This window comes from Sceloporus undulatus, chromosome 5, assembly GCF_019175285.1.
Source record: "Sceloporus undulatus isolate JIND9_A2432 ecotype Alabama chromosome 5, SceUnd_v1.1, whole genome shotgun sequence".
In the NCBI taxonomy this organism is placed as follows: Eukaryota; Metazoa; Chordata; class Lepidosauria; order Squamata; family Phrynosomatidae; genus Sceloporus; species Sceloporus undulatus.
Window position 1 is genome coordinate 123,571,183 of NC_056526.1, and position 13,035 is coordinate 123,584,217.

The window sequence follows — 13,035 nt, forward strand, 5'->3', positions numbered from 1 at the left end:
TATTATTATTATTATTATTATTATTATTATTATTATTATTTAGTATTGGTATCTAAGCAGTAGCACATAGAAAGGGTTAAAATGGATCTAATTATTCCAAAAAGCAATGCCAAACTATAGCCTAATCCTATAAACAGATGCCTGTACATATCCCTACTTCATTAAATCAATTTATTTGAGGTGAATGACATAGTCCCTAAATCTGTACAGTATGGTCTTCTATGCACTAAAGAACTGAACCATTGCTGACAAGGGTTATCATCACCAAGTATCCCTGTTGACTCGGTGTTGAAAATGGCTCCACTGGTAGCCTAGGTGAGAGAAATTTGTATGACATATCATTACAGAAATACTATTGACATTTGGCTTTCAAATATTTCCGTTGCATATTTTCCAAATAGAATGAAAATGTATTCCCAATATTTACACCAGCAACTACATCCATTATACACCAACCAAAGAACCCAATGGTTGAAAACAGTTGCCAAAATTTACTCAGCTGTTTAGCTGAGATGAGGCTTAAGTTAACATTTCCAGTAAGGAAGGCTGGAACATCTAATTTTCATGCAGGTGAAGAAATGCTGACTCTTTGGAAATTTCTAAAATGGAATCCCTCTGAAAGAAGAAACAACCTATTTTAAGAGGAAAATATACAGTAATTTGGATGAAATTATCCTTCCAAATACTTCAGCTATAAGTAAGACAACATAGGTGACAACTCTTTCATTTCAGAACAAAGATTCTGGATTTCTTCCTAGTGTTAACATTGTTTAGACCTCCATGTTAGAGCCAAGGTCTGGTTCAGACATGATGCTAAACTGTATTTTATGTAGCCTTCTCTAACCTGACCCCCCCCCCCCACAAAGCTGTGTTTATTAGCAGCCCCATTTTCCTCAGTCAATATTAGTATCACCAACAGCAAGAATTGCACTTTTTCATGGCTGGATTCAGTGACGAGAATTGTACTACAATCTAGCTCGAGAATACAAGATTGGAAAAGGAGGTTTTATGTGCAAAAAAAGTTTTATCATTATCATTATATCAAGGTTCCCCACACAGAGTTGAATTTCTAACCTAATAACATCAGCCCTAGACTTTCCCAACCTGGTGACCTCCAGAAAGTTAATGGATTGTAATGGCAACTGTCACTGACTCTATGTCATCATGCATGCTGGGCTCACTGGAATGGTAGGACAAAACGCCTGGATAGAACCAAGTTGGGGAAGGCTGAAGAAGTGACCTACAAGACCTCAGGCAGAGTCGTTTCCTTCCAACCAAAAAATCTAGAGATATGAGGGATCAAACTAACTGTATGAAGAATATGTATTTTATAAAAGAGCAATGCCAACTAACTATGGACTTCATATATCACTTTTATACAGCCTGCAAAAAACCCTTCCATTATGCAAACGCAAGTAGAGGAAATGCCAGAACAATCCAATTGGGCTTTAAGGCATTCCAAATTAAACATTCAAAATAAATAACACAAGCTAATATACTGGCACATCCTCTGATCATAATTTAAAATTTTGACTTATTTGGCTAACAAACGTGAATTCTGAAATTTACTGGCAAAGAGCAGAATAGCAGAACACAAGAAGAAATGTGGAAAGGAGACAGGGGAAAAGCTTTCATAATTCTCTTCCTAGAAAGACTAGACTGGCATCTTCCTTGCTATGAGTTTTTTTTAAAAATCAGTCTTTGAGAACTCATTGCTAAGAGAAAAGGCCTTGAATAATGTATTATATTGTTTATATCGGGTGTTTTCTTCTTTTTAAAAAATGTTAAGCTTTTAGTGACAGTTAAATTATATCTTCACTTTTGTATAATGTAAACTTTTATTTGCATCTTTTTTTAGCTGATTTGAATCCCAGGGCCAGAAAAGAAGCAGGTTGTAAAGTAATATTAATAATAATAATAATAATAGAAAATGTGGTTAGGAAGCACAGGTGGACACAAGAGACACAGTAAGAATCACAATAAGAATCAGAGCATAGTTTTATATATTGAAAATATTTTTAGTCCAAACAGTTAACAAGTTATTTCCGTTATAAAGCCATCCTGTATCCATGGATTTTTCATCTGCATATTCCAACATCCACATTTTGCTTGAAAATATTTTTTTAAAAATGCAAAAAGCAAACCTTAATTTTATATAAGGGACACCAATTTGATATATCATTATATATAACGGGATTTGAGCATCATCAGATTTTAATATTCACGGGGCTCCCAGAACCAGCAGATACCAAGGGCCCACTGTACCATAATGTGTCCACAGAACACAAGGCACAGCAAAATATAGGTTAAAAAAAACTAGTCATGGGATTAGGATAAGAAACTATAGTAAGATTGGAATCCTGTGGTCTTCCAGATGTTAGATGACAAATTCCAACTGCTGTAGCTAATATAAGTAGTGGTGAGGAATGCTGGGAGTTTAAATCCACCAACATATGGAGGGCTATATGATTCCCACTCCTGGACTATTTGTTGTTTTTGTTGTCAGTCTCGAGTCAGTCTTGACCCATGGCAAACCTGTAGATGAGACATCTCCAAGACTCTCTGTCATCTACTGCCCTACTCATTTCCTGCACATTCATACCTGTGACCTCTTTAATAGAGACCCTCCATCTAGCATATGGCCTTCCTTTCTTTCTGCTTTCTTCCACTTTTCCTAGCATTGTTTTTTCTCCCAGTGATTTGTGGCTTTTCGTGATGTGGCCAAAATACAACAGTTTCAGTTTAATCATCTTGGCTTCCAGAGAGATTTCTGGTTTCATCTGTTCTAGGACCCATTTGTTTGTCTTTTTGCCTGTCCATAGTGCCCTAAGGGTAAATGGTGGCTTACTGGTTAAGATGTCAATTCTGCTGATCAGAAGATCGTAATGTTGAAAGTTTGAGGCCAAAGTGCCTCATGATGGGGTGATCGTTCTGAAACTGGGACTATACTATTTTATCTACCCCACTGATTTTAGTGGGATTTTAAAAAGTCTTTGAGAGAACAATAGCTCTGAGGGGTAGTCTTGTAGAGGAAGGAGCAACTCCCTGCTCAGGGAGATCAGAATGGCTCCCTCCTTGATGGCCTTCCGCCGGCAGGTGAAGACCTACCTGTTCACACAGGTATGGAATTGCTATAAGGACAGCCTGGGATGTTGGACCAGTTTAAAAATTCTTTTCAATGTACTTTTTTTAAATTGTACTGTTTTTTATGCTGTGAAGCCGCTCTGAGTCCCAGTCCTGGGAAAAGAGCGGGAAATAAATAAATAAATAAATAAAATGTTACTATACGTAATACATTTGCACAAGGACAACATTTATATATTAGGTATGAATATACAGATTGATGGGAACTGATTTAGGGAGCAGCAGCATCTTGTTAAAAAGTTTCTTGTAATCTGTGTGTGTGTGTGTGTGTGTGTGTGTGTATGAATAGCTTTCTGCAGTGACACTTTTGAGAAGGGCACACAACACTTCATAGCTAAGCAACCTTGGGGAAAAAACAACCTTGGTGAAGGGGACAGAGACCCAAAATTACTGGGGCCTGGACGTTTGGAGACTTCAGGCCTCTGAGAGCTAAGCAGCATAAAGACAAATAATACAGTCAACCCTCCATATCTGTGGGTTCTTAACCACACATTTTATTCAATGATACATAGCTTGAAAATATTTTAAAACTATATAAATTCCCCAACTCAAAACTCGATTTTGCCATTTTACTATGCCATTATATTTAATGGGATTTGAGCATTTTGGTATCTGTGGGAGGTCCTGGAACCAAACCCCAGTGGATATCAAGGGCCCACTGTATATTACAAAGTAAAATTCTGCATCTAGCAGACCAGAGGAGCTATCATATCTGTTGCTAGACTTCAGCATAGTTTAGTCTACTATACATCTGGAGGAACATTTGAAGACATGGCCTAGATCATGAATCCTGAAGTCAAGGCTAAATGCTTCTTCTAGGTTGCTTTCTAAAAGTGTAGAATAAGACCAGATGAATGATTGGTATAAAATATTTATCTGTCTTCAGATATGACTTGGAAAACTGACACTTTCTCAGCATCTAGCAATAGAAGATGTGCAAAAACAAAAGAATCAGGAGAATGCACAAAAACAAGAGAAGCAGACGTGGAATCAGTGTTATATCTCTGCACTACTAATCTCAAATCAGCATAACACCTAGGGCAGAGGTGAGGAACATGTGACCCTCCAGATGCTGTTGGACTGAAAATTGCCTCTACCCTAGCAAGAAAGGACAACAGTAGTACAATAGCATCTGGAGGACTACATATTCCTCACACTCGATCTAGGAAACCTAATCCAGCCATTCGGTCCATTTCTCCTACATTCCATTCTAAAGTTGTGACTAATGCCAGTTATAAGACTTTAACACAAAACTTGATTTTCCACCACATAAAAAGGCATAGATCACCAGCCATGTTTTATGTTTTAACAGATATTGACAACACTCCCTCTTGTCCCAAACACAGGGCCAAAGGCTGATTGCTACATAGCTGGTAGCAGACGTCAGCAGCTAATGAGCAAACAAATTCACAGAGCATCTTATGGTTCGGCACTAACTTTTCTTCAGCCATAAGTTCCAAACAGACTTCATTCACAAGTTTCAGGTCTGGCAAGAGAGTTCAGCTATATCCAAGTTAGGTAAATGGTATCCAGAGTAAACAAACACAGTCCATGTCAAGCACAGAGTTCAGGGACACAAAGGGGAGCCAGGCAGGTCAGATAATCTCCAACTAGTCTTTGATGGTAGAGCAGGGAATTTATAGATCAGCAGCTCTATATGCTGTTTAATTAATTGCTGCTTCCTATAAATCCTCTGAGACCTCCTCAAGCCCACCTTTTGTTTTCTCCGTTCGGTGAAGGTATGTAGGAGTAATTTGGGCAGGACTTCCTGCCAGAGCTGGTACTGCACTCTGGTCTTTATCTGAGACTCGTGACTCAGGAACCTCCACCTATCTGGTTCAGCAGCAGGTTCCAGCATGGCCACTGCTTCAGTTTTGGAGTCAGACTCCATGGTCCAAAACATACTGCAGAAATAATCCAGTATGAGACCACTTTAACTCCCCTGGCTCACTGCTAGGGAGTTTTGGTAACGTAGTTTATTGTGGCACCAGAACTCTCTAACACAGAAGGCTAAATGTTTCACAAAACTACAATTTCCAGAATTCCCTAGCATTGAGCGAAGGCAGTTAAAGTAGTTTCAAACTGGATTATTTCTGCACTGTGTTTTGGACTCATGTCCATGTTCTGGAAGCAGGGCATGACACCTCTCAATTTTGTAGTACTTGACAGACAATAAGAACATATTTATCAATCCCTGGTAAACTAATAACTATAGTCAGAGGGCAACTATTGTCTCACTTTTAATAGGCCTACAATATCCTAAACTGAAATGTAATTCCTTACAGGACCTAAGAACTGTCATTAATTACCAGCTATATTATTATTTATTATTATTATTAAACTTTATTTCTATAGCGCTGTAATTATACACAGCGCTGTAAAAAGTCGGTAAAATTAGGAGTAAATAAAAGCCTGCCCAAGGCGTACATTCTAAGATAATAACAATTAAAAGAGGAATAGATAAAATTACCATATAGAAAGGAAAAAACAGATTAAAAACATCAAATATCAAACAAATCACATCACATCAAATATTGTCAGACAGCCAGATAACAATCACAAATTCTCTGAGAACGCTTCCCTAAACAATATGGTTTTCAGCTCAGCTTTAAAGCTGGTTAGGGAAGTGATGAGCCGTGCATGCAGAGGAAGAAGGTTCCAGGAATGAGGGGCAGCTAGAGAGAAGGGACGGATCCGGGATGGGGCAGAGAAGATCCTGGGTTGAGAGAGGAGATTTTGGCTACCAGAGCGGAGAGTGCGAGTAGGGATGTAGGGAGAGAGAGAAGATCAGTTAAATAAAGAGGGGGCAGCCCATGCAGGGCTTTAAAGGTGAGTAGCAAAAGTTTGTACCTGATGCAGAAAGGAAGAGGGAGCCAGTGAAGGGAAGACAACAGAGGGGAGACATGATCATAACGGCAAGCGAGTGAAATAATGCGTGCAGCTGAATGCTGAACAGAAATTAATGGGTGGAGGTGAGAGAGAGGAAGCCCTGCCAGGAGGAGGTTACAGTAGTCTAATCGTGAGACCACTAGGGCATGGACCAGTGTCTTTGCGGTAGAAGCTGAGAAATATGGACGGATTTTGGCGATATTATAGAGAAAAAATCTACAGACTTTGGCTGTAGTCTGGATCTGTGGGATAAATGACAAAGAGGAATCAAAGATGAAACCGAGACTGCGGGCTTCCTGGACCGGCTGGATCAAGATGTTATTGACGGAAATAGAAAAGGAAAGAAAGGAAAGAAAGACTACAATGCAAAGGGCATAAAGCAATACCAGTACAAAAAATATACCATCAAATATTTCACAGCTGAAAATCTGGATACACATTGTCAAGCAACATCAGAGTGTGGTCAAGATAGCAAAAGTTATTAATAAGGAAGAACACCCAAGCTAGGAGAGACTGCAAGCAGTTTGATTTTGCCCAATCCTACAGGGAAAGACAATAGCAATAACAAGTACATCTCTATCCCAGTTATCAGTGTACTTAAGCACTCCTTAAGCAGTTTACAACTGTAAACTAGTTGCCCCCTTCAAGCTTGGTACTCACATTTTAGTGATCTAAGAAGGATTCCAGGCTGAATCAACCCTGACCCCGTGGCTGGTATTGAACTCACAACCTTGTGGTTTGTAAGTGAGTGGCTGCAGTAAAGGCATTTAACTACTGCCTCACCAGGGCTCTTCAAGACATGATTCTGCTCCCTCATCTTATCTCTCCTCAAGTTAATTGGATGCAAATTTCTCTTGCACTTTGATTTCAGTTTATGGCAATCAAAATAAACTGAAGACAAAGGAGGAAAATGGGAGGAGGAAATTGGGACATTTTAAAAACAACTGAAAAAGTAGGACAGCAAAGGATTAATTGAGACCATGCCTGCCAAACTGGGACAGTTAAAGGCTATGCTAAAGATAAGATCAAATTTCAGGTAAAGTCATATCAGTGTGGATCACTAGTAATTGTAGTTTACTGGTGGACAATCCATGCATGGAAAGATAAACCAGGGCTGCACCAGCATCTCCTGCACTCACTATCCCAGCATCTACATATAGCACGTGCTTTCTATGCATGCTATATGCATGTACCAGGGGGTGGGCTGACAATCATAGTATAGACTTTATGAAAACAGCCTATGTAATTCCAGTTTGTTCCCATATAATGACTTTTTGTATATGCTTCAAGTCTGTGAACAGTGGTCTTGCTCTTGCCATACAAGCATGGATTCTATGCAAAAATCCAGCAAAAAATCAGTGGTTTTACAGAAGGAGTCAAATTTTGATGAGAAAAGTGCTATCTACAAATGCAGTTCTATGATGTCTGAGCTATTATCTGTCTCATACCAAACACCTAATGCTCTCTCTCTCTCTCTCTCTCTCTATATATATATATATATATATATAGGCAGAAGATTTTCAGAAATATTCAGAATTCTGCTTTTACTGGGATTTGGATTACATGTCAGTAAGATTTACATCTGACCCCCCCCCCCCCCTTTTTCAATATCACCTAACAAAGATGACTGACAGTAGGTTCTGAGTTGACATATGAATTGACACATGCATAAATACTGAATTGACATATACATACATATTACATATGTAGTAATATATGGAATTTGTTCCCACAGAAGATGGCTCTCATGCCACCTGGCATGAATGCTTCTAGATCTATGAATGTAAGAAATGGCAAGCATCTGGCCAAAGCTGTACAAAGAGTTACCTGCCAACTTGGCTTTTATGGAAATGTATGGTCGAAAATACCATGAAATAGGGATAGATGAAAAAAACAACAACATCCTGTAAGTGATATTGGATTTTTATAACATTGAGAAGAAGGGGGAATGGATAAGAATGGTATCTTTTAACCCAGAATCACTAACTTTTAACCAGACTGCCTTTAAACCCAATGATCTAAAGATTCTTTCAAAAGTAGATGACTGAGTAGCATTTTATCAAACCCACCACTGACTGGAATTCTTGCATATATTTCTTCTGTGGCTAGTGCATATATATATAATATACAGTATCTATTGTGGTTTTATGCAGGGTTGGTATGGAATAGCATTTTGTGCCATGGAAGTATCCAAAAGGAATTTTGAATCAAATAATTTAGCTGCATTACAGGTTGCTTCACAGGCAGCATTACCTGTGTTGTAATTTCTTCCTCCTTTAAAACAACAACTGGAATATGCCTTGATAAAAGAATTTCCGAGTTTGGTCTCAAGAATGTTTTCTCAAAAGTATGCTCCATAGAATTCAAGGGTGCATACTTCCTAACAAGCTTGCATGGGAATTCTGCTTACATCCACCCTCCTTTTTGACATCTGACAGCCTGGACTGATATATTTGGCAACTTCATCTCAAGACATCACATTGTAAATGTACTTAAGAGCACAAAATTATATGGAATCAAACCCAGCAGAGAGGTGGATAATATAAACAATCCTATAGAAACATTTACCTGTGAACATGAACTCAATGGGACTGTAGGATTGCATTGTAAACCAAAAAGAGATGTGGCTTTTTACACCATGCTCTCCCTTCTTATTGGTAGTGAAGGTTATTAGAAAATATGTTCATATTTCTTGTTTTTATAGCCATTACAAAAAATACAATCCAATACTTTGCAAGTGTCATTTGTAACTGGGTATCAACAGTAAGCATAACATCTTTTTAAAAGAAAGAAAAGCAGAGCAACAGTTTACTTGAGATTTTTCATCCATGTATATTTCAAGACACAGCTGGCATGCAATATTCCACTTACTGTGCCTTTTTTCATTCCAGTTATACTGCTGAAATCCAGCGCAGAAAGCTTCATTACAGAGTCCTGGCATTCTGTCTAATAGATTCCAGAAAATATTTGCATATTTGAAAGCAGCTTGCTTTTAAAAAAAAGTTTTAAAACTCCCAAATTTAACCCATAGAAATAGCAAGAAGGTGTAAGTAGTCAAATGACTGCTCTAAATACTTTGGCTGTGTATACAAAAAGGAGAAGCGAGACTTGGGGAGGGGGGAACCCACCCAGAATTCGTCTCAGCCGCCACTAGCATAAAGTTCGGATTTCATTGCTGAGATCATTGCTCTATTCTCAGCACTTTTGCTCTATATGTGTGATTCTGACCAAAACACATTCTGCAGCTGGAGGGAGCCTCAACTAAATGGAATTCTACCAAGCTTTCCCTAGTTACTTCTGTCTACTAAATGCAGACTGATGTTTTGTGAAATGGGGCCTCAAAGAACCAGGCCCAGATTGCTTCAAAAGTATTTCCTGCTGTTGAGTAGTAGGTATGTGAATGTGTGTGTGTGTGTGTGTGTGTGATGGGCAGAGAGAGACTGGGAATGGGAGAAAAATCCTGATACAGAGCATTTGACAAAAACTCTGCTTTGGGATATTTACATCCCAATTTTTCTAACTTGTGGCCTTTTATGACCCCCTCATGTTAATACTCCCCCCATCATAAATAAAACATAACTTTGCTTTTCCCCTCCCCATCCTAAATAAAACAATTTTGAAAACATTCCCAATGTCTTTTTAACTCTTTTGAGCAATAAATGAACAACAGCTAAGAAAGCTGGTTTGAAAGAAAATATTGCCCTTCTCTAAATCTTTCCTACTCTATTGAGCAAAGAACTGGGCATGAGGAGAGGAAAAGAAAGAGGCAAGATGGATAGATAATACAGATTCAGCATATGCAAATATAATGTAAAGATGAAGTTCTGCCGGTTAGCTTTTTAACCAATGAGAACTATGAGAAAAGAATGCCACTGCATATAAAGGCAGCCACAGTCTATACGTATATAGCATATTACCTCTATGGAGTATTCTCTAGAGTCTCACAGATCCACGACTGTAAAAACTTGAGGACAGACTCCATCTTGATCATATTAGAATTCAGCTGACATAAAACCCTTGTAACTACTCTTTTGCAGTCTGACAGACTGCTGGAATCGTATCTCTGGAGCAGCCCACAGCATCTACATCCTCTATTCGATACAGATTTGGTGAAACTATCTGCTGTTTATCTTTTCTGCTTTCTTCTGCCTTCTCTGAATGATTTCCTCTGAGTTTTTCCAGCCTGGGAACTTGGATTGCCATTTGGTTTTGATTAAAACCAGACGGACAGCTCCGTAAAAATTTGAGAGTAAGCTAATGGAAAGCACTAGCATGGCTTTAATTAGAGTATCAATTAATAATAAATGTTAACTATTCACAGAGCAAATGCTACCAGAGCTCCTGTGGTCATTTCTAAGGGAAAATAGTACTGTGTTCTTGCTGTTTGTTTGTTTTTCCAAAAAAATAAAATAAAAAAATCAGTCAGAAACCCATTTGTTTTTAACTATACCCACCAGAATCATACAATATTAGTAAGTTGTTTTTAATAAGGAAATAGTGTTGATGCTGAGTTCGAGTAAGATGTTTAATCAATAATGCATTCTGTTGATTTGTTTATTATGTACTTAAACTTATTTTATTTGTATTATTGAGGTGAAAAGAACTGCTACAATAATTTATCAAGACTACATTTCTGTATCCAGACCAGCTACACCACTCTGTTGTATTTAAGCATTCTGACTGAGTGCAAGATTGCACATAAATGGAGCTCTAATGTTTGGTTTCAGTTGCATTAGGGCTCAAGCCCAAGGTGGGTCTTGAATTTGTAATTTGTTGAATATTGTATGGGAATCAACTTACGTACCACCTTTAGCAGAGTGTCTCGCCTTCTAGTCTGTATTCAGTATAGCACCAATTAAGTTGGAGGAAGGTGGTGTGGCCACAGTCCATAGCAATTTCATTTTGCTAATCAGGTTCTCTGTCTGACAAATAATTTTACTGCACCCACATTCCTCTTGATGATGCGAACTGGGAATGGATTGAAGTCCTAATGGTAATATTTATTTCTTAGTGAACATCCAGCATGTGCATTGGACTAGGACTCTGGAAGACAGAGCTAGTAACCTACTGGATGATCTTGGGCAAGTCCCACTGTCAGCCTAAGAAGAAGGCTGATAGGGTTGATAAGAAAATGTTATGATAGGCTCACCATAAATTGTAGTCGTCCTGAATGTATATAACAACAACAAATTAATTTATCTACCCAGTTTACTCCATTTCTGTCCTCTCACACCCCAGGTTCCCAGAATGACTTACAAATAGCATGAACAAATGGGCAAAATAAAGTGGTTTCCAACCGCGATTACACACACCTCCAAAACGGGTAGAAACCGGACTGACACTGTGCTCTGGGGCTAAAAACTGGAGCAAACGCAAGCCAGAATAGTTCGTCTTAGCACAGAAGATGCGCATCTTCGCACTTGCATATAATTGCCCTGACATGGGTGTAGGGTTGTGGCAAAGCAAAGAAATGAAAGTGCAACAACTCCAATGGATTTAATTACAACATACTCAACCAGACTGTTCAACAGGGGCATGGGGTGAAGGGCGGGGGGTGAAGTGGGCATACAGGGGAAGCCTCCATGATTATACTTTGCCAATGTATCTCTCACATACTGATGGTCTAAGTATAGCAGAACTGGTTAAAATGATCTGCTTCTGAATCTACTCTCTGCTGGGCACACTTCCAGCATATAGATTATCACATGAACACCCGTTCTCACCATAATTGCATTAATGAAAGAAAATGAATATACCAGCTTGGGAGTGGTCCCTACAGTGTCTGCAGTCATTATGGTTTGAGACTCTCTTTCCCAGCATTTTCCTTAGCCCCGCCTCCATGCCCTATTGATTTACCAGCATGCCTTTTGATTTTTTTATTGTTCTCCCCCCCCTTTTTTACACAATTATGCATTATGGCAATATGATTTGGATAGCGGGGAAGAAAAGAAAAGAAGCTTTTAAAGAAAACAGTTTGCTTGGGAATAGCGGGGTGAAATAAGAAGGGAATGAAAGAGAGGAGGAAACTGACACCGTGGAGATTACTAGATGGGAGCAAAGTGGTTTGCTCCCATCCTAAAGACATGTTAATAGCACAATTGGGAGGAAGATTATCACATCCCTGTGCACTTATCCCATCCTTCTGCCATCCTGTTAATACCCAGTGATGGCTCCATTACTATTTACAGATGACAGAAGGACAGGATAAGCACACAGGAGTGTGATAATCTTCCCCCCAATCACGCTATTAAAATGCTTTAAGGATGGGAGTTTGTTCCTATCTAATAATCTCCATTGTGACTGGCCAGTGCTAGGACTGCAGCCCAGTCCTTATCACACACAAATCTAATGCTATAGCAGCATCACTGGCAACAATCAATGGGGAAAGCCCATCAATTAAAAGGCATGTGAAAGTCACAGATGGGGAACAGACCAGTAGCAGCTCAGCCACAGCATCATCTGATAAGGTTTGGCAATGGCTGCATCTATTTGGCTTTAATCCCACTTTTTAGCCTCATGTGATAATCTCCATATAATTCACAATACATTTGGTCATCATATTTGTTCATGGATGTAAAATACTGAAAGGAAAAAAAAATAAAGCAGATAAACAAAATGGAACATTTTGCCTTATACCAAGTTAGACTATTATTTCATCTAACTCAGTGCTGTCTAGTTCTCCACAGTTTCAGGAATGAGTCCTTCAGATCTATCTGGAGACTGAAACTGGGATTTTTTGAATGCAAAGCATTAGCTCCTGCTTAATGCTTGGGTGGGGGTAAATCACCTTTTGGTATACAATTTCCACAATCTGGCCATGCTGTCTGGGAGATGTAGTCCAACAAAATAATGTTTCCAAGATCTGTCCCCCCCACTGCCTTACAGCCCCTGATCCACATGATTGCTATGAAACTATTAGATTTTTATATTTTGCTGCATTTCTATCCACCAAATACCATATTTTCCAGCATATAAGATGACTTTTTAACCCCTTTAAATCTT

At 38.8% G+C, this 13,035-nt stretch overlaps 1 protein-coding gene across 2 annotated transcripts in view; it reads right to left on the reverse strand.

Moving 5' to 3' along the window:
* DLC1 (DLC1 Rho GTPase activating protein) overlaps positions 1 to 10,271 on the reverse strand; it is a 295,066-nt gene extending 284,795 nt beyond the window's left edge. Inside the window, exon 1 of one of the 2 annotated variants that reach the window (XM_042467912.1) lies at positions 9,951 to 10,271. The gene's annotated coding sequence lies outside the window, so the exon portion shown is untranslated. Of the gene's footprint in view, positions 1 to 8,904; positions 8,962 to 9,950 lie in introns of those variants that run through there. The other variant, XM_042467913.1, reaches the window with a different exon arrangement.
* Positions 10,272 to 13,035: the final 2,764 nt, after the last annotated feature.